Source organism: Canis lupus, chromosome 8 (assembly GCF_003254725.2).
Source record: "Canis lupus dingo isolate Sandy chromosome 8, ASM325472v2, whole genome shotgun sequence".
NCBI lineage: Eukaryota > Metazoa > Chordata > Mammalia > Carnivora > Canidae > Canis > Canis lupus.
In genome coordinates this window covers 12,397,665-12,418,321 of record NC_064250.1, presented here as the reverse complement: position 1 = coordinate 12,418,321, position 20,657 = coordinate 12,397,665, and the positions used below count along the sequence as shown (strand labels likewise).

The 20,657-nt window shown below is 37.3% G+C and overlaps 1 protein-coding gene across 6 annotated transcripts in view; it reads right to left on the bottom strand.

Moving 5' to 3' along the window:
* NPAS3 (neuronal PAS domain protein 3) overlaps window positions 1–20,657 on the bottom strand; it is an 853,690-nt gene that overhangs the window by 400,812 nt on the left and 432,221 nt on the right. The window lies entirely within an intron of this gene.

Here is a 20,657-nt window from a genome sequence, read left to right as displayed (position 1 = left end):
GATCGGAGATGAGGAGCTAAAGGGCTTGCTGTAGGTCTACATTCAAAGGCAGGAAAATCATTATCTATTTCCAAAAGATAGATCTGAGGATGGTGGAGTTCCCAAGTACTCCCAGCTACTCTGAACCAAAGCAGTCTTGATGGGAGAGTCACAAAACAGTCACAAGTGGGGCCATGCCCTCGTGCTGCTTCTAGAGACCTGAGACTCAGAAAAGGATAAAGAAATGCCATCAGCAGCAAAGGGAACTTTTTAAAAAGCACTTTGAATTTTCCCAGGGGCAAAAAAAAAAAGGAACAAAAATTCACAACTGACTATAGCAGTAGGGAAAGTGCTGTTGTAACATATGAGAGAGTAAAACAAACTAACAAACAAACAAACCAAACATAAAAATATATTCCAGCAAGGAAATGCAGTTCTGGTTTAGGCTAGAGAGATAAACTGACCAAATGAAATCCAAAGAAATCTAATCATGACCTTATTAAATTAGTGGGCTTTTCATATTTGTAGTTTTGGTTACTTGGACAGACTTTACTTTCAATTCTTTGTACTTCATAAAAAGTAATGTCTTTTCAATTTAGTACTTAAAATAATATTTTTTTTAAAGATTTATTTATTTATTCATTCATGATAGACATAGAGAGAGAGAGAGAGAGAGAGAGAGGCAGAGACACAGGAAGAGGGAGAAGCAGGCTTCATGCTGGGAGCCCGATGTGGGACTCGATCCCGGGACTCCAGGATCGCGCCCTGGGCCAAAGGCAGGCGCTAAACCGCTGCGCCACTCAGGGATCCCCTACTTAAAATAATATTTTGAAAATTACCTAGTGCTAGACTGAGAGCTCTTGGAAGCCAACACTGTGTTAATCTCTGTATCCCTTGTACTTGGTACAGAATCCAGTATATAGAAGCCTTTAAATAAATATTTATTGAATGAACGTTGGTGATTATGTTTTATAACTTATCTCCAAGGACATTATCTCATTTAATATTCATGGCCCTATGACACAGGTTCTTTATCCCCATTCCACAGGTAAGTAAATATGATCAAATAGGCTAAGTGGTTTGCCTAAGACTGTATAATTAGTGAAAACCAGAATGTCACTTGAACTTAGGCCTTCTGACCTTTCAAGTATATGGTTTCCTTAAGTATTGTCGCTGGCTATTTAACTGGTAAATCACTTTGCAATAACTTTGGCAATACATATCACCAGCAATAAAAACACGCCAGGCCATTTGGACCATTCTTTGGAATTAGTTCAAAGGGAATGCTGCAGATGAAAGGAGAAAAAAGCTACGTACGAAAAAGATATTAAGTTTGGTATTACTTATTTTGTCAAAAACTAAAATCCAGTTAACTTTAAAGTAAGAAGAGACTAAATAAATTACAGCATATCAACTTGATTGGATATTATTATATTAAAATAATTTTGGAGACTTTGTAGCTGTATGAAAAAAGCAATCAATGTTATGATGAAAAAAAGATAAATTCTAAGTTGTGATTCTACCATGATTAAAAACATGCAAAACTCTACAGAGTTTCAGGGTGCTGTATTGCTTGGCTTTACACTGCACATCAAGCTATAAAATATCTAATTATCTAGAATCATCTAAAATGGGAAATAAGACACAGATATAACCACACTGTAAGGTGACCTGCCATACTAGCATCAGACTGAGTACCACACACTGTAGAAATTTAGAAAAGAGGGCATCAGTATCAAGTGGAATAACCAGGGAAGGTTTTTATGTTTTGTTTTGTTTTTGTTTTGGGGGTTTGGTTTTGAGTAGACGGCATCCATCTGAGTTTTTTAAAATGGGCAGAATTTCAATAGGTTAAGACTAAGCACTTGTGGGATGGTTGGAAAGACATTTCAAACAGAAAGGGGCAAGAGCAAAGGCAAAAGAGGGGCTGGGAAGTAATGCACATCCAAGAAGTGGCAAGTAGCAATCTTTAAAAAGCTGGTCTGAAGTCTAGACAAATCATAGTGAGCAATATGACTGAAGAGTTTCTCCACCTTGGCACTGCTAATACTTTGAACTGGAAAATTTGTTTTTAGAGCTGTCATGTGCATTGTAGGATGTTCAGCAGTATCCCCAGTCTCTATCCCCTAGATGCCAGTAGCAATTCCCCAGTTGGGACCTACTAAAAAATGTCTGCAGACATTGCCAAATGTCTCCCGGAGGCAAAATCACCCGTGGCTGAAAAACATTGGGGCAAAACCATAGATGGAAACTTGGTTTCGCCACAGTGTGAACTCTGGCTAACAAGGAATGGTTAACCTGGGGTACTAAGAAGGACTGGTTCTAAGTCTAGGCTCAGAAGGCACATCAGTGAAATCCACCAGAGACCCAAGAACGCTGAGCAGAGTTGGTATTTTTTTTTCTTCCTGGGCTAGAACGTAGGTTTAGGTCCATCTTTGGGATGACTACAGAAGGAAACTTGAAGAACTACAGAAGTCTGAACTGCAATGATGAGTCATGAATTTTCTGTTGTTTGAACCAGAAGACTGATAAAAAAAAATAATGAGCATATTCTAGTTACTAATCCAAGGACTGTATATAGGATGGATTCAATCAACCAGTACCTGAAGGCAGGAAGAAGTGGGTAGTAATCATTTGGGTATGAGAAAAAAAAGAGCCTGAAATACTATGACATATCTGAAAAGGATGGATAAATGATGTCAAGATCGAAGAGTCTCATCAAAAGTTTAAATAAGTTAAATGTATTGTATCCAATCTAAGCTTCTGGAAAATTTCACTGTCACTGCAATTTAACTATGAGCAGAAAAGCTGCATGAGCTTGGTCACATTTGGTAAATTTTCGTACCACAGGAAGACTCCTTCAAGAGTTTCCTTTATTTATTATTTTTAATTCCTCAGACTTATGCAGCTTCATGACACTAGACCAGAAAAGGATTAATGAAATAAGTTTATAAATATTTATAAAGTGATTTTATTTATGCAGCGATTTTGAAACAACAACAACAGTAACCTGACTTGGGACTGGCAACATTAGAGCCACAAAGAGGGCAATAAAGTACCCCTGTCTTTCGGAACTTGATTCGTTCTTTCATTTTGGCACATCAACTTCTTGTAGGATACTTTAATGTGTTCAGTGTTTTAACAGTGATATCCTCTCTAATTGCTTGCTGTGCTGTAGTTCCATTCTGGTGGGTTCTAGAAGTCCACATTCTTTCTCCTTTCTGTAGTTTTCAATTGGAGTAAAACAGAAAGGCTCGGGACAGACTTTGCTGGAATCACAGTTTATGAATCAATCTCACTGAACTTTCTGTACTTTGTTTTCAAGTAAGCTTGTGATCTGAATAAACCATGCTCTCCCACATTAAAAAAACATAGGTCAGAGAAATATTTAATTATATTATGTACCTTATTTTTCTATTAAACTTGATCTCTACTCAAAAAAATGAGATTAGAGAGGGAGATGTGATTTGTCGTCTTTTAAAATTATGAAATTGCAGTAAAGACAACTAAAGTTATAAACTAAAATGAAACAAACCTCTTTCATGTAAAACATGTATTTATTTTAACATATATAATAACCACTTACATTTCATATAGGATCAGATTTTATTGTTGCTTTTGTTTTTAGTGTAAAGGCCACTACAGTGAGAAAATAATTATTATTCTCTGATAAGTTCCCATTCAGGGCACTAAGATTTTATATTTCTATTGCTGCTCCTCTTATCAGCTGTTATCCTTCAGTACCATATAAAAATCACTAAATGGGGCTCCTCCACTCCCCCTTACCACAAACCTATGCCTGCACATTTTTAAACTTTTTAAAAACAATCATCTGGATCTTATAGCATGGACCCTATTCTTGAAAGTCCAGGTAAATAAAGCAATTGAATTATTTAATTTGAAAGCAGGAAATACTTAAATGAATATATCAGTAGGGAGAATTTAGAAGTCCTAGGATGAGAAGCTTTATGCTTAAAATCCCTTGGTATGATAGCTCTGCCACTGCTAAAGCAGGTGTCCAAAGATAAAGCTGCATATCAAGACAATAATTGGTAACTATTTTCTCTCAAGACATTTCATATTCTCCACATTCCTCCCAAGGATTCCATCGTAGCAATCTCAAACTTCAGTCATGCCATAAACCACTACCACCATGTTTGGTCACATGCCATTACCCATCCCAGGCCCCCCTCCTCTGAAATAAACAAAGACTGAATGGTCCCACCCTCAGCTTCTTTGTTCCTGATGCCTTTCTTCACAAAGGACATAGGACAGCATTTCCTATGGGACAGTGCCCAGAAAACTGCTGGCACCCCATGAGCACTGCTATTAACAGTAATAAGAACATGAGCTACATTTATAATCAAAAGAAACATGACCAGATCCCTGTTCCGGTTTAATAAGATAATTGAAAATTACCTCATGCAAGGTGTTCAATGACCAATAAATGTTTGGATTGTAGCCAATGGCCTCTGGATATACAGGCATTTGATTATGAAAGGATGTTTGGCTGTTTCCCAAAAAGAACAGATAAAAAAAAAAAAAGGACAGCGTTTTTTCCCTCTTTCATGTGCATGGCATGAGAGCAAACACAGGTTAGGACAAGGTTGAATCAGGGACAATCTGTAACCATTTGGCCAGCAGTGAAATATTTAACCTCGAGATGTTTTTCTACCAACCCTTAACCAAGGGCAACCTGATTGAAAAGGACCCAACTCTTGCAGAGAAAGTTAAATGAGTAGCCATGAAGACCTAAAGAGAGAACTGAGAACCAGTCAGGTTTTAATAATTAGACTTTATAAACAAGGACAATCTAGTACTGATAAATCAGGGGCAAAATTTGGGAAAGAATACTCATTTCTACAGTTCTTTGCCTAAAAGAATCAACATATTTACAACATCTTCTAAATAGCCTTTGTTAAACTAAGTAATGAATTGTGCTCCTATAGTCGTTAATAAAGAATGTTATAAATTCCACAGTGCGATTTCTTATTTTTTGCCTGCTTACATAATCAACTTTAATCAAAGAAGCAATGTTTTAAAATTTCTTTTGTTAAGTCAGAACTTTTTCAGGTTTTCTTTTTCATTTTAGCCACCGACATGAGAGATACACTGCAGCGGAGAAGCATCCTACTGACACTATCCATGTTTCTTGAGTGTACCTCGGTAAGCAAAAAAAGGCAGTGAAGTGTTCATCTGGGGTAGAATAATTTCTTCCCCTTGTTATATAGATGGGCAGGGAAATGCCACAACCTCCAGGGTTATGGGTTTAGTACTCCTATTCATTACAAATATAATTTGAAAGAGAGAAAACAGAATAGTGAAAAACAGAGACAATGAAAATGGAGAAAAATAAAGGCACTGAAATTTTTAAGAAAGGGATATGTAGTAATTCATTCATCTGCACTTATACAAGAGAATGACATTTTGACTGGGAATCAGCCAGTCTCCATTTCTATTATAGTGAACCATATGCCATTGCTAATACTTAAATATTTTAATATAAAAATGATAAATCATAGGATTCAATGTAATACTAAAAATTGGAAGGAATTTTCCCATAGGTGCCACAAAAGAGTTACTTTAATTTAGACTTGAAGATCAAAAGCATATGTTTTGGAAAGAAATAACACACCCATTCAGAATTAACTTCACACTTCCACTCTGATGAGTTTTTTTTAAGTATTAACCAATGACCCTAGAGACCATAAGTACCTAGGTCCAGTAGAAATAAAAGAGATAACTTTCCTAGATGTTCTCTAGTTGAGAAGAATATTACCTGTGCCTTTGCATTGGCTTTCTACCTGCTGTGGGGAGTTACAAAGGATGACACTGCCTCTAGACTGGGACGCAGATCATCCAGTGGAGGGCAGAAATGAAAACCATGTAAATGCATCATCCACTGAAGAGCTTCACTGAGGAGGAAATAAAGAGTTCAATTAGCGACCACAGATAATTTGTAGGTCTTGAGCCAAATTTACAGGGAATGAAGCTTTACTTCCCTTTACATCCTTAATCTTCTAGGTCTCAGCAGGGGTTGAAATAGTTCCATATAAAAGAACAGGGCAGTTATTAGGCCCTTTGAACTATACTGTGCAGGGCAGTGCCAGTGGGATCCTGTGTTTATAGGCAAATTAGGAGCTTCAATGGTTTATTGTTAAGCTAACAAGTCATTAGAAGGGTCTGCCCTTCCAAGCATTCTCTCTGAAGATACTCATAAATTTTAGTTCTGGGTTAGAGAAATGGAGCTGTTGATTAAAACTAGTGTACCTGGCCCATCCCAGATGTGAAAAAAGAGGAAAAACGATCAGAAACAGCATTCTGTGAGCTTCATGCTATGGTGCTGATTTTGTATTTTTTTAAATGCATTTTTTAAATTAGATTACTTTGCTACCTAACAGATCTGACTAAATGAAGAGATACATATTGACTTAAGCTCTTTGGAGGAAGGGAAGGCATGAATGAATGGCTAAAGGACACAAGCTGGCCCAGGATTATCCATTTCCTCTTATTGGTGCTTTTCTTTCAGATGCTCATAAGGCATATGAAAAACACACAACAGCTACTACCAGAGGCACGACACTGAAGTCAGAACCCTCCATGGCCAACAGATTCTTGACTCTTTAATGGATTTCTGGAAAAGCATAGGATTTTTTTTTGTTGATAATTCTCTCCAATTCTTACTTTAGTCTCCCTTTCTCTTCCTCCTTTTTACACTCTATTCTCTTCCTACACACACACTCATGTTTATTTACTATTTTGCTTGGAGAAGAGGTGGGCAGGCCATGTCTCAATATTCTGAGAGAGACTACCAGTGTCAAGTTGACCATAAAAAGATATAGCAATAGGTTCTGCTGTTATAGTTATGTTCCAAGGACAGAAACGTTAATTCTGAATGTAAATTCTTAATGAGACATTGACTACATTTACTTTATTTCATATATTTTAGATTTAAGTTCACGCTTGAAGGACATTCTTCTCCTGCATCTCTTATATTACCTTGGTAAAAAGTTTATTACACCAGCTTTCTATTATTATTATTTATTATTTGCCAAGAGGGTGGGCTTATTCAGAAAATAATGAAGAGGAGTCTAATCAGATTTAAATGAATACACTGACTTTTTTTTTACTCTTTTTATTTGTGAATGAATGAATTCCCTTCTATGAAGGGACCTTCTCATATACAGTTATCTGAAGGAGTAATGCAGTGCAAGATATCTTCAGTAGAAGACTGAGTGAAATATTATCTAAGAGAAGACTCCAGCAGAGTGTTAGGATAGTGGGGGAAAATGGGTTTCTAATATCTTATTTTGAATCTCCTATTGCTATAGAAAAGGAAACTGTGATAAATCTTAACAATGCTCCTATAGATGTCATGAGATTTTTAAAGTTGGGATTTTTCTAGGGGTTTTAAAAAAGTTTTTCCTAAGACAAAGCAAAATAACCGTAAAATAATATAAACAATTCAGGGTTGTCTACAAGTTGGAGTTAGTAAAAGAAGTTGCCTCATGGAAGCCTTCTGTAGTAAAGATCTGGAAGTGGTCAAATCTCATCAGTGTACAAAGTAGTAGTCAGCTTCATGGTTTCATTCATGTCCATGTGATTTATATTTATTATTTATTTGTCAGTGCATGAGAGCATGAAACACTTCTGAATTACTCACAAATTACTTCTGAGGTGAGAGGAAGGAGAACGTCCTTCATAGAAAGCATGATGGCTCTGCCCCACGGAAGATCCAACTTCAGCTCTTATTTTGTTCAGAAATGACTTCTTCCTGACTAAAGGGCTTCCACCCCCACTCCCCACCCCCAAGTCATAGCAATGCCAAATGCTGACAGTGTAGAAAGGAGGCAGCTGACAAAGATCACAGGTCCAGATCATCCAGGCACTTGAGGCAGAGAGCTGCAGCAACATGCAGCCATTTTCAGCCATTCCCATCAAAGAGGAAAGCAGGCAACCAACATTGCAGAGCACACCAGAAGCAAAGCCTCCTGTGCAAATCTATGGATCAAGACCAAGGACTTGCGGAGATGCAAAAGCCAAAACCAAGAGCTCTCTGGGTTTAGTAAACAGGCCCCAAAGATAGATGCAGGCATTACAATACAGACGGGGAAACAAGAGCAACACAAGACGGACAGACGAAGACTGGACCAGACATGAAAATTTCTTTGTTCACATTACTGGTCTTCTAGGGAGGAGGAACTGGGCAGCAGAACCTACTGAATATGTTCTATGCCTGATTTTATCAAGTAAAATTGAGGAAACGATATATAATTCTCATTCCAGAGGCTACAGTCTATCATTTTCCACAAACTCCTATGTCATTTTCATGTTGTGTCTATTATACAGGAATTTTAAATCATATATAATTTTCAGTAGCTATCTGATCTTAGGTGGCCTCTAATTAATATTCAAGAATCTGATAGCCAAAGGTGTAAAACCTAGGTCACTTTAAAAAAAAAAAGGCATACATCTCGGCAATCATGAAAATATTTACTATCCATTGATAGGAATAGATAAATAGTATTTGAGATCATTGAGCTACAATAAAATAGATACCAGACTAGCTGTAAGACTTAAAGAGAATGAAAAGGAAGGGAGAGTGGTATCAATGACAGAAGTCTGGCTTAACAAGAGATATTTCTGTCGATGTGCTACACAGCACATCAGTAAAATCCTAGGGCATCCATGTCAGGTCTTTCACTTTGACTACTGGAGGCCTCTTCCATAAGCCAAGAAAGTAAAAGGGGAGGACTTCAACATTTAAGTGTTTTTCCTTCTAAGTTTCTAAGGAAAAGCAGAATGCCTGCTACTTGTGCTGTCCCGACAAGAACTCGCACCTCTGGGAAGAATTTGGTTTCAGTTCTTCAGTCCAAGAAGAGGAAGAGACACCGAGTGCTACTTGGACTTGGCACTAGGAACTGTTGGTCTTTCCAGCTAGATGAGGAAAGCGTTTTCAGATAGGAAAAAAGTGTCTCTTCCCATTTCCCTCGTCAGGGAAGGGACACTGAGCATCATGAGTACTGGTCTTTTGCAGCATTATCTTTATGTCATTTGAATATGGTTGTGCTTTTCCTTCTCCATTATTAGTGGTCACTGCTTAATTAAATTGGATAGTGGGAGGATAGAAGACTGTCAGATTTTATGTTATAGTTCTCACTGATCAAGAGAGAAACCAAACCACACTGAAAAAAAAAAAAAAAAAGAAATGACATCAGGCTGACCATCTAGATGCCCACTGCTACCCATGGACCATAATAATAATCCCTGGAGGTATGTCTTCCAGTTTCTACTGGAGGAAGTATGATCAAGAGAAGTAGGGAGTAGACAGAAAAGATAAAATGAACAAAGATTAAAATGGTGTCACTGTCCGTTTATGACCCTCTAATTTTACTAAATCATTTAACGAAGAGATTGAACACAAACTCCATATAATTCCATACAAATGGCCAACCCCACAAGTAAACTATGTGGCTTTATGCAAGCTGTATGACTGACATAAGCTATTTACCATTTTATCAGTGATGGAATAATAGAAGCAGGTGTTCCTGCTGGTCTAAGCAGAATACATTCACTAAACATTTTATAAATCTATCAGACTGTTGTATCAGTGATGTATTGTACTATTGCATTTTTCTTAGGCTTAAGTTATGAAAAAAAAATCACAAACCTCCCGCTAAGCATCAAAGAGTGAGGTACACATTTTCTATGCTCTTTTTTATGCCTATTTACAAAAACAAACAAATAAGCTTTCCACTCTAGTTGGGGAACTGCCTTTACATTAATTTCAAATGAAAAAAGAAGCCCCACAATTTTCCTGTGAGCAAACCAACTTTCCAAGTTCTGGTTTTTCAAGTTCTGGTTCATTTATTTCTCTTTAATATTTCAAAGCTTTGAGGCTTTGGAAATGTTTCTTTTAAAAAATGCTGCAATTGTAGGGAAATGCAATGACTGATAAAAATGGAAACTTGGAGGTTTTGTCTGGTGACTTTCTATTGTTCACATATCTCTTCTGGGGTTCCTCTTTGATCTAAAAATTCTTTTGCCCCCGCCAGTGCCAGGTCTCAGCATCCACTATAAATGTGCTTACCCAGGGAGGGGCGAAAGCTACTATTCCCCAGCCCTACTCCACAGAGAGAGAGCTGAGATTCTCTCCCTCACATCATTATTTGCTGGAATTTGATAGCCACCAAACTAACACACGTGAAGAACCGCTTAGTAGCCCTTGTCAAAAATGGTGCTTCTCTCCACAGTGTTAGACTCCTGGGGCTTTGTGCCAATGCCCATGGCCTCTGCAGCCAGCACTCAGGCACAGAGAAGGCACAGTGTATTCAATGACAGGATGCATACGTGAATAAATATAAAAATAACAGGATGGTGACAGAGCTTCAGACAACTGGTGACAGCTCCTGAGGATGGTAGAGTCAAGGAATGTCAGAAAAGAGGCCCCTGCGGTGATTCTTAAGCTTGCTTACTTCCAGATCCAAAAGTCAGGAGAGGACTGTGACCATGGAGAAGAGTTAAATGTCCACAGCCCCACAGGAGAGACCGGAGGGGACTCTGCAGGCCTGCTACCTGAGTCCAGAGCCGGCTCAGTGGAAAGAACATCTGAGGGTGTCTCTCACAGGGTTCAGTGCCTACTTACAGATGTACTCCCCAAGGATAGTTAGAAGTTGTCCAGGTTCCAAGAATATTACTTTCTTCAACCCATTTCTTGATGGTCACATTACTTAACGTCTCATTTGATACTGAGGGTATTGGAGAGACATACTAATTTATCTTTGAGAGTTTAAATGGGGATTTTCAGATTCAGAAGAAAAATGCCAGTGAGGGACTTGGTGCCCACAGGACACCCCTGAGTGGATGTTGGTTTTGAAAGTGACTTCAAGTACAAGGAAAACAGAAAGAAACTCAGTTATTATGAGATACTTAAGTTAGAAACACAAAAGGACTTTCTGACCCAAACGGGTACTGGACAGTGAATTATATGAATTATAGTGGATATTAGACCAGCCATGGATTTTCCAGATGACCCCCTGTTTATAGGGATAAGCCTTGGTCTTTGGTGGGCCTCTCCAGGCCACAGAAGGTGTCATTTCATTTTCCTTCAACTTAAAAAAAATATGCAAACTTTTTAACTTGAAAGAGAGTTGATTCTCACATCAATGTTATCCTTGGGGCTCACTTCTACAGCTAGAGAGAGTTTCCACCAAAGATCTGTGAGCACCTCCAGCAACGAAGGCCTTTGGACAGGGTGTTGGGCAGTTGTATACTCTTTAAAATATGATGTAGTGGAGGAATCTTTCTGTGGCATTCTTACTACACAAAATCATGGCACTATAACAAACCCAATAGATACATTTTAGAGTAACCAATATTGTTTCAGTACTTCCTTAGTGGTGCTTTCTAAGTATCATCTCACTTAATCTTCAAAATACCACCCTCCTCTCACAAAAGGTCTTCTTATTACATTCAATTCACAATAAAGAATGAAATGTGCTCAAAGATATGCAGCAGAGGCAAGGCCAGAACCAAAACTGAGTCAATATTCCACACAGGTGGCAGTGAGACATGACAAATGGCTTCCTATAACGCACCCTTCAAAGATTCAAGAAGAGGACCCACCAAATTATTTAACACCTTGCTATCGAATAATACAAACTCCAGTTTCCTGAAAGTAAGGCAGCTGTGTGTAGAGCTTCCTAGAAGTCCTGAGGGCTATGATTAGAATGTGACCGAGGCCAGGGTAACAAGGCCCTTCCCCCCAGAAGGGAAAATGGGTTCTCATCCTGTGCTCTCTGCACTGGCCTCTGACTATCAATGCTTGACAGTGGAAATCCAATTTTCAGACTTGCCAGATTTCTGGAAATAAGTCAACGAATACCTTAAGGTATATCACAGGTCTATTTTATAAGGTTCTGACAGGGGTAAATAATTTCTAAAAGGCAACTTTGTGCCATCTTGGAAACTGTCTGCTAACTTACATATCATAACTTTGCATTCTACAGTATCCAATATGTATGAAATCTATCAAGTCATCTTCCTTCCACTTGGGAATCCCTTTTCAAATGAAGGGAAAAGCACCATAAGAGAAAGGACAAAAAGCATGTAAGTTGGTTTCCAATCCAGGTTAACTTTGATAAAACTGAAATCCTAGATAGGTATTAATAAAATGCCTGATGTGACTGTTTTTCCTATGGGCAAATACATACTGCCAGCCATCTAGTTAAAAATGTTTCCAAATGCCACTGAATGTGAATTATCTAGTACAGGCAAGAGTACTTCACAGTCAAACCTTTCTCCAGTCATACTCAGAGCATCTCTGGTTATGTTGTTTATTTAAATTCTAGTCCGTACTCTTTCTAGAGCCATTTGTATTTTTGTTAATTAGCTCCACTGGTGTATCTGGCAAAACGATTTTATAGCAAGACTGTGCCTCTAATTTTCTAAACAATCACCAGTTTTAGCCTTTACTTAATACTGTGAGACTTAGATTTAAAATAAGTCCATATTGTGCCAGGATTTTGTTTTTTGTTTTTTTGTTTTTTTTTTTTAGTCTTTTTCTCTCAGCCCCAACAAGTCAGAACTTAACTTGGATTTTCCACAGGGATAAGGTGTGAGTAAGATTTCCACACTTGCAGGTTGAGTATTATTATATCCCTCAAGCTATTTTCTTTTCTTGGAATTCAGAAATTATTTGTGGAGTTTCAATGCTTCAATTCAGGTATTTCACTGATATCTTTTAATGACAACTGTGTTTGACAAATTGAAAAAAGATATTAGTCTCTAATGAACTTCCAAGCTATCTTTAGATATATAAAGCAAATTATTACAAAATGTGCAAAGATGAAGGAAAACTACAAGTTTAATTATCAGAAGCAACAAATACAGTTTTTTGCTGATAAGCCTCAAAAAAGTTTCTTAAGTAACCAAAATGATTACTTTGGGTAATAAAAAAGAATTGTAATAGGGGCTGCTGTATATGGCACACAGATAATGTGTACACTACTATCCTAAATGCTTTCTCCCTTCAGACTTTAAGTATCAGTTTGGTTTCAGTTTTCAGGTGAGGAAACCGAGGCAGATGGTTAAAGTGCTTAAGATCACACAGCTAATATGCAGCTGAGCCTGGTACAGGAAAAAGGGAATTTGTGTCTACAGTGAATACCCTTAACCACTACCTTATGCTGTCTTTGAATACAGGTTTACAGTAAATACTAAGAAATCTTCCAGACCTAAGGCTAGCAAGTTTTTTAAAAAATCAAATAAATAAAAATACTTACAAAAAAAAAAAGGCTTACTTTTGTGGGATAAGATGGAGGAGGAGGGGCATCTAAACTTCACTTACAAGTCAGGAGTTAGGACAGTCATTGAGAATGGACTCCATCCATTTCTCGTTTATCTTTGTAATGTCTGCCTCCTCATGGATGGTTGTCCATCCACAGATGCAGAGACATCTACAGAGCTGCTGCACTCTTACAGAGGGAATAAGTGCTGAACAAGTCTGTTTGAAACATATGTCTCTTTGAAAGTTTAATGGAGGCTTTTTCCTCATTCTCCTTGTTGCTCTTTAGGAAACAGCCTGCATACTTTCAGGGACGCCTGCCTTACCTTGTTCTCCTGGAAGAGCAAGCTCTCAATGTTTCTAAGGAAAAAACGATCCCTTTGATCATGCTGCCTGCATGTCAGACTCTCTTCACAAACAATACACTTATTTTAAAAGTTCATTCTCGCTACAGAAAACTGGCTGTATGACAGAGTTTGGAGGAAAGTCGCCTGTTAGTAGATACCTTTTACAACATTGCTCCTAACATCTATCAGAGGTGACCCAACTGTATTATCTTGAAATACACTGTTATTCTCAAACAATAAAACACTTTATGGTGTGTCCTTTGGGTTCATAACCAATCTCAATAATAATCTATTTTCAGTTACAAGTCAAGACAGCTCCAATTCTTAATGTTCTAATAAATAAATGGTCTAACAATTGGGAGCTAATTGTCACAGTGGGACAGTGTGAAAGGCTTATAATCATGGCCTTTATTGTCACAATTAATTTTCATATTGTAGCAAAATATAACCTCGGGAGCCCCTCAGAATTAAAAAAAAAACAAAAAACACTTTGTACTCAAAGGTAGAGTTTATGTGCTTTAAGCAAATTTTGGTAATTTTAAACTATCCCTATCTCTTCAAAATGAACAATCAACACTTCTTTGCTATTTAAGAATAATGACCGAAGCCATAAAAACTCCATTTCCAAAGGATAGGTGGGCCCTACTTATGGGCAAAGGACTTTCAATATATTACAGATTTACTCCTTTAGATCTGTTTCACAAATCTTTCAAATCTGTACTTGTTTAAGGCCAAAATACACTTAGAGACAAACAAAAAGTCAATGGTAAACCAGAAGCAGATTGGCAAAATAAACATCCTTATTAAGAGGAAGCTCTTATAAAAGCATGCTAATAAATCCAGTAACAGTTAGAGCATATTACTAAGAGCAAGTTAAAATAGTGCTGAGATTTGGGGAAGTAATTAGTGCTCAGAATACACCACAGAGGTTTACCTGGCTTTTTTTTTTTTTTAAGAAAAATAACAAAGGTTCAGTCTTAGATAATTAAATATACAGAGGATTCAAAATTCATTTACTTCACATGAACAGAGGTTCGGTAATTATCTTCCCAATAGCAAGAGGGGAATTGGGCAGTGTGGTTTTGACTGGGGCCCTACACAGAGTGGCATGCTGTTTGCTTCATTTAACTTTCTTTAATATTATTAATCTTTGGGAAATTAGACTCTTCTTTGAGCAGTGTGAACTGCCATCCTCAAAACAACTGGATAATCAGGTAGAAAAAAACCTTCTCTCTGAGACACAGCTGCCACTAGCACTTGATTTTTCTTAATCATCCCTCCCTGAGAGGGTGAAATGAAAAGAATGTTTCTCTAACAAAATTTCTGGCATAGGCATACTGAAAAGATAATTGGAGGATTCATACAAATCAGTTTGGCTGAAAGAGGATTCATATAAATCAGTTTGGCTGAACTTAGTAAAATGAAGCCAAACAAAAATTACCACCTCTCCCCAAGTGTACTGAATTCAGTTAAATAATCAGAGAACTGGGATGCCTGGGTGGCTCAGCAGCTGAGTGCCTCCCTTCGGCCCAGGGAGTGATGATCGAGTCCCACATTGGGCTCCCTGCATGGAGCCTGCTTCTCCCTCTGCCTGTGTCTCTGCCTCTCTCTCTGTGTCACTCATGAATACATAAATAAAATCTTTAAAAAAAAAGTCAGAGAATCTGCATGTCTATTTTTGGCCTGTACAGAACCATATACTGTTAGGGCTGGCATCAAAGGTATCTATCTGATTAAGTGTCTTCTCTGCTGTATACGTGTTATTTCTCAGAGTGGGATGGTCAAGAGCACAAGCTCTGGACAGATGCAGAGCTGGATTTGAATTCTGGCTAAATTATTTTGTGCTTTGATGAACTAATCTCTAAACATCAGGTTTTTTTCATCCCTAAAATCTAGATGATAATACTTGCTTCCTCTATTTTGTTGGAGAACCCGTTGAATTAAGTTAAGACACTTAGTAGAAAATGTGGCACATACAGTGCAGTGGCAATTATTTGCAACAATGAAAATTATTAATTTCCTGCAAGAGACTTATTAGAATAAAGTGCTGATGTAATGATACACCTAGAAGTGCTGTGTTGTAGCATAAAGAACTCTGGATTTAGATTCAGAAAAATTAAAGACAGAAACCCCATTTCTGCTGTTGGGTAACTGTGGGACTTGGAACATATCACCTCAGTTCTCTGAATTTTAGTTTCTCCATATGAATAATGGGAGCAATCACTGTCTTCAACCCAGAATACAGGAGATGATGTCAGTTTGGAAGTGCCTTGTAAAGTGACGTAGCACTCAGTAAGTGTTTACCAAGTACTAGCAGAAGCTCCATCTCTCTATAGAGCTCTATTTATAAGTAGGTCTTCTAGGAGTTAGGACACACAACACTGGGTGAGCATCAAGTCATGGTTCTGTAACTTCATGAATTTGGCACAAATTGGCCTTTTATGATGTCAACATTACAACTTATTTTTTAAAAGGCAAGAGAGCACTCTCTTCTTAACTCAGTGTCAAGCTTACCATTCCCTGTGGATTTGTTATCCTCCCCTTACACTGTGCAAATCTGTTCTAACACTATCATTTTCTATCTGCATCCTCTATCATATGATAGAATGGAAGTCTTGAGCATCAAAATAAGGTTACCATGGAGTCACTGATAACTGGACATGCTTATAGTTATGAAATTCCCATAAAGCAAGCATTTGTGCATGTTGTGTTAGACTGGAAGCATTTTTCACAGACAGATGTGCTATATGTATACACTCAATATATGGTGAATATAGAGTAATAAGTTCAGCTGAGATTCTTTCAAATGCATCCTAAGCATCATAAAAGGTCAAAAAAGAAAGTAGACAAAATAAGCACAAAGATTCCTTGCCAAGAAATTTAGGATTTAGGAGATTATGTATAATTTGTGAATATGATATAATAGGGAACACTAAAAGGAACAGAAGGGCCTGGAAGCATGAGGGGTTTTAGTAGCTAAATGGTTTTCTCTCCTGGTGAAACAGGCTCAAAATATTAGTGCAGGTGGCATGATTTAATCTGAAACAAATAATTGTTCTGGCATACAAAACTTAATCAGTCTAATAGCTAACAGGGAATTATGTAATCCTTCAGGTTAAAATAATTGAGATACTGTCCCTTGAACTGAGATCTCACATGTTTGACCCTCTCCCCTGCCCAGAGTCAAGAGGAAGTGGAGACTGTACTTCCACCATTAAATCAAATGGTGTTATGTCAAAGGCATAAGGAAAGGAGAAGAACTTGGGATGGAAAAATGAAAGTTGAGTCATCCCATTCTTGATTCAACTATGGTTATGATGTTTATGATCCAAATGAACTGAGCCTTGATCTTCATTATAGAAACTGCCATAGAGCCTGGGCTAACAAAATTTGCAAGCTACTTTTCTCAACGAAGTTCATAGGCTCTTCACTCTCCCTTTTGCACTCCTCATTTTCCTACACCCAAGTGAAACAAGCCCATGTTAAAAGTTGATTAGATGCTTCCTGAGAACCTGTTGGAGCAAAGTCACTCAAGAGAGACAAAGATACTCATTCAGGAGTAGGAATAACCTAGTCTATAAAGGCAACACTGGGTGTTCAAATCCTTTTGCCTATCATTTATCTGGGAGGAAAAGATGAAAATGCAGAATAATTAGTGCTGTGAAAGGTGCTTAATACCTGAATGTTCTTTAATTAGTGCTGGCTAGTGAATAAAAAAAATGAATGACTGAGTGAATGAATGAATAAATGAAAGTCCTAATAAGGCAAAACACAGTAAGTGCCAAAATATTAGAGGAATAGGTCATCTTGGGGGACTTGAAAGAACAAGAAAAGCTTTACTGAAAAGGTAGACTTGTGCTAAGCTGTTAAAAACAGGTTTCAAAAATAGATATATTCACATTTATATTTACTGTACTGGTTTTTATTAGGTAATAATAAATTTATCCAAAATTCATTTATCAAGGTTAAAAAAAAGAACACTTGAATTGTGTTCTTAAATAGTTCATGGTTGATTCTGGATAAGGGCCCTCAAAAAAAAAAAAAAAAAAGGTAAGAATTACTACGCTTCTGATACTTCCATCAACTGCCAAATATCAATGATAATGTTTATTTTCCATTGTCACCGAGGCACTGACATAACTAATATTATTTCAAAGTATCTGCTGATTACAAAATGCAAAACAATGATAAACTCTTCATGACCCTTCACAGATTCATTAAACTCTGAAGAAGTTTCTCTAATAGAAAAACCAACACTACTTCACAGTCACCTTTCAAGAGATCTCTGCTATTCGCAATTCTCTTATTGCACTGCTCCTGTTATGATATACATTTGCTACAACCAGTGCACTAAAAACTGCCAGTGCCTAATTGTTATAATTTTTGAGACTGTAGAATCATTAGATTTTTTTGCTGTTGGCTAGTTTAATGGTTCCTATATTGAGAAATACGATTATTTTCTTCCGCCATTCCCATGACCATCCTCCTGTGAGTGTATTTTAAAAACTAGTGGGGCTTCTGAATATATTTTAGTGTCTGAGTAACGATAAAGAACAATTTGCAAGGCAAATGTATTTATCAGCCTGATCTCTTGACCTAAGGTTTTGATGATGTTTGTTGAGAACTTTGGGCATCAACAGTGGCCTTTGGGTCTCTACTGTCTTCAAAATTCTAGTTGTGTTATTTCCTTTGGCTTGGGAAAAACAGTGGTTTGGAAGATTTATAGGATAAATATGGAAAGAATATACTAAATGAAAATCATGCTGGCATGGAAATAATTCATTCAATAACGGAATTAGTAAACATGAGCAAAAAAAAAAAAAAACACTAACAAAACAAAGTTCTAACCATTAGCAGCCATTGAAGTTGCAAAAGCGGAAGTTTATATCTTCTCCTAGGCCGGTAGATGGGAATTCTAATCAGGAGCTTGGGATTATAGAATAAGATCTTTGCTCTGATTTGTTACATCAAGCTTTGCTAAGCATTCTGTTTCACTTTAATTCTGGATATGGCAAAGAGTGACATTAAGTAACTGTGTTCTAGAGGAAAAGAAATATATACTGTGCCCCTTTAGTAAAACTGTTTTTAAATTCTAATAGAATTTCAAGGTTATTATCTATTTCAGATCAACAGTGGGGGTCAGAGTTCACAGCAGCCAGAATTTACAAACCTCCAATGGGTTTTGATTGACAGCAATCAGCATCTCTTCAGCATCACTGAGGGAACAAAGTACAGGTCAAGACAGCGGGCGATTTCATCTGTCATTTTTAATTATCTAAATGATATTCACAGACAAAACCTTTCCCATCCATCAGGGCATCACATTACCATAGACAATGTTTGTTTAAAGAAGAGGCCATAAAATCAAACAATTATGAATGCAGACAAGCCTTGCTATTGACTGCATAAATAATCAAGCAAGAGTTCCAAAACTCTCTGCTAATGAATTGGTGGATTGCTGGCAGGAAGTGGCAAGTAATAATATAGACAACAGTCTAATGTTCTTATTGACTTTTACTAAAGCTTCACTAGAGTCACAAAGACTCAAAAATGACGTCAAGTGAGGTTTCCATAGGAGCGGTATTGATAGCAGTACACAGCTAAAATACAAGTAGTTAACTCTTGACCTTATGGTAGGACCAGTGATCCCCTGAGAGTACTGAAATGCTTGCAGTATAATACATCATGAACTGAGCCAACAGCCACAGGGTCCCTGACAGCATTACCACACAGGTGAGAGGCCCTTCTTTTGCCATTTGTAACATAGTAATCTCTAATAATTCAGCTGCAAACCTGAAAATTAACTCTATCTCAATTTGTTACACGAGTAAACAAAATTTTCTACCCCTTCTCCCCCCCCCCTTTTTTTGTCAACAGTAAAGGAAGAGTATTACCTAAAATACATGTAACTGGTAGCAGCTAGCTGAAGGGGAAAGAACTGGAAGCAGAAGACATTGGGACTTAGAAACGGTGCAAACACTCCCACCTAGAGCTCTCTAGATGTGACGCATGGCTATGGGTAACTTCTATCTTCTGGCTAAAGTATGCCATCCATAGAAATGCAAGTTGTAGCAGCTGTTTTTGTAGGACTTCCTTATTGCTTATTCGTCTAGCTTCATAAGAAGTCTCTCCCTGGCCACTTTTAAAAATGATCAGAAGTATAGTTACCCTAGCTTAACAGGTAACATTTTGATCGGTTAAGGAAATCATCAACTAATAATGATCCCTATTAAATAAGGCATCTTGATATAGGCATATTTTATTAACAAGTTGCTAGTTGACAGACTTGAGCCATTACTTTTCCATCACTTATCTCAACAAATACAAGATGCTGTCATATTATTCAGTAGAAAATAATTATTAAAATAAATATAATTTATCTTGAAAATTATACTCTATAGAAAGGATATTTTCTCATAAGTATCACAAATGAGGATTTAAGGGGGAGACTTTACATCTACCAGAGTGCACTCCATTAAATGCGATTTCCTGTAGATGCTCAGCAAATCACAATCCATGGCCATGGCCACAAGACTGATAGGATCATCTTCTGCTGTTAACCTCCAGATTCCAAGTTCACATTTTATGAATTGAGAAGCCATGGAGTAGGAAAGAGAAGAAACACGGAGTGCAAAAAGGCAAAAATTCAACTGGCAGAAGACCAGAAGTGAGGGAGAAAATAGGATAATGTGAATGGTAAAATGTAAAATCTGTCCTTATTTTAATAGATACTATGCCAACAATGCACTATGACAGAGTTTCCTCTACTAGCTTTTAGGGGCTTTCTAGGCCTTCAGACCCTTTGAAATTATGGAAATAGTCATAACAAAACACAAAAGAATGTTCTACTAGTGTGAAAAGAAGTATATTAATATAGGTCTAATGCTGATAAATTCTTAGTCCAATTCTAAGCTTCAGTATTTCTTAAGCTATTATTGCATTATTTTTTATTAAAATTTATATGCAAACAAAACAAAACATAGTCACCAGGCTCAGAGAGACCTAGGTATGGATCTCATCAACGTCGTTTACTAGCTAAATGACCT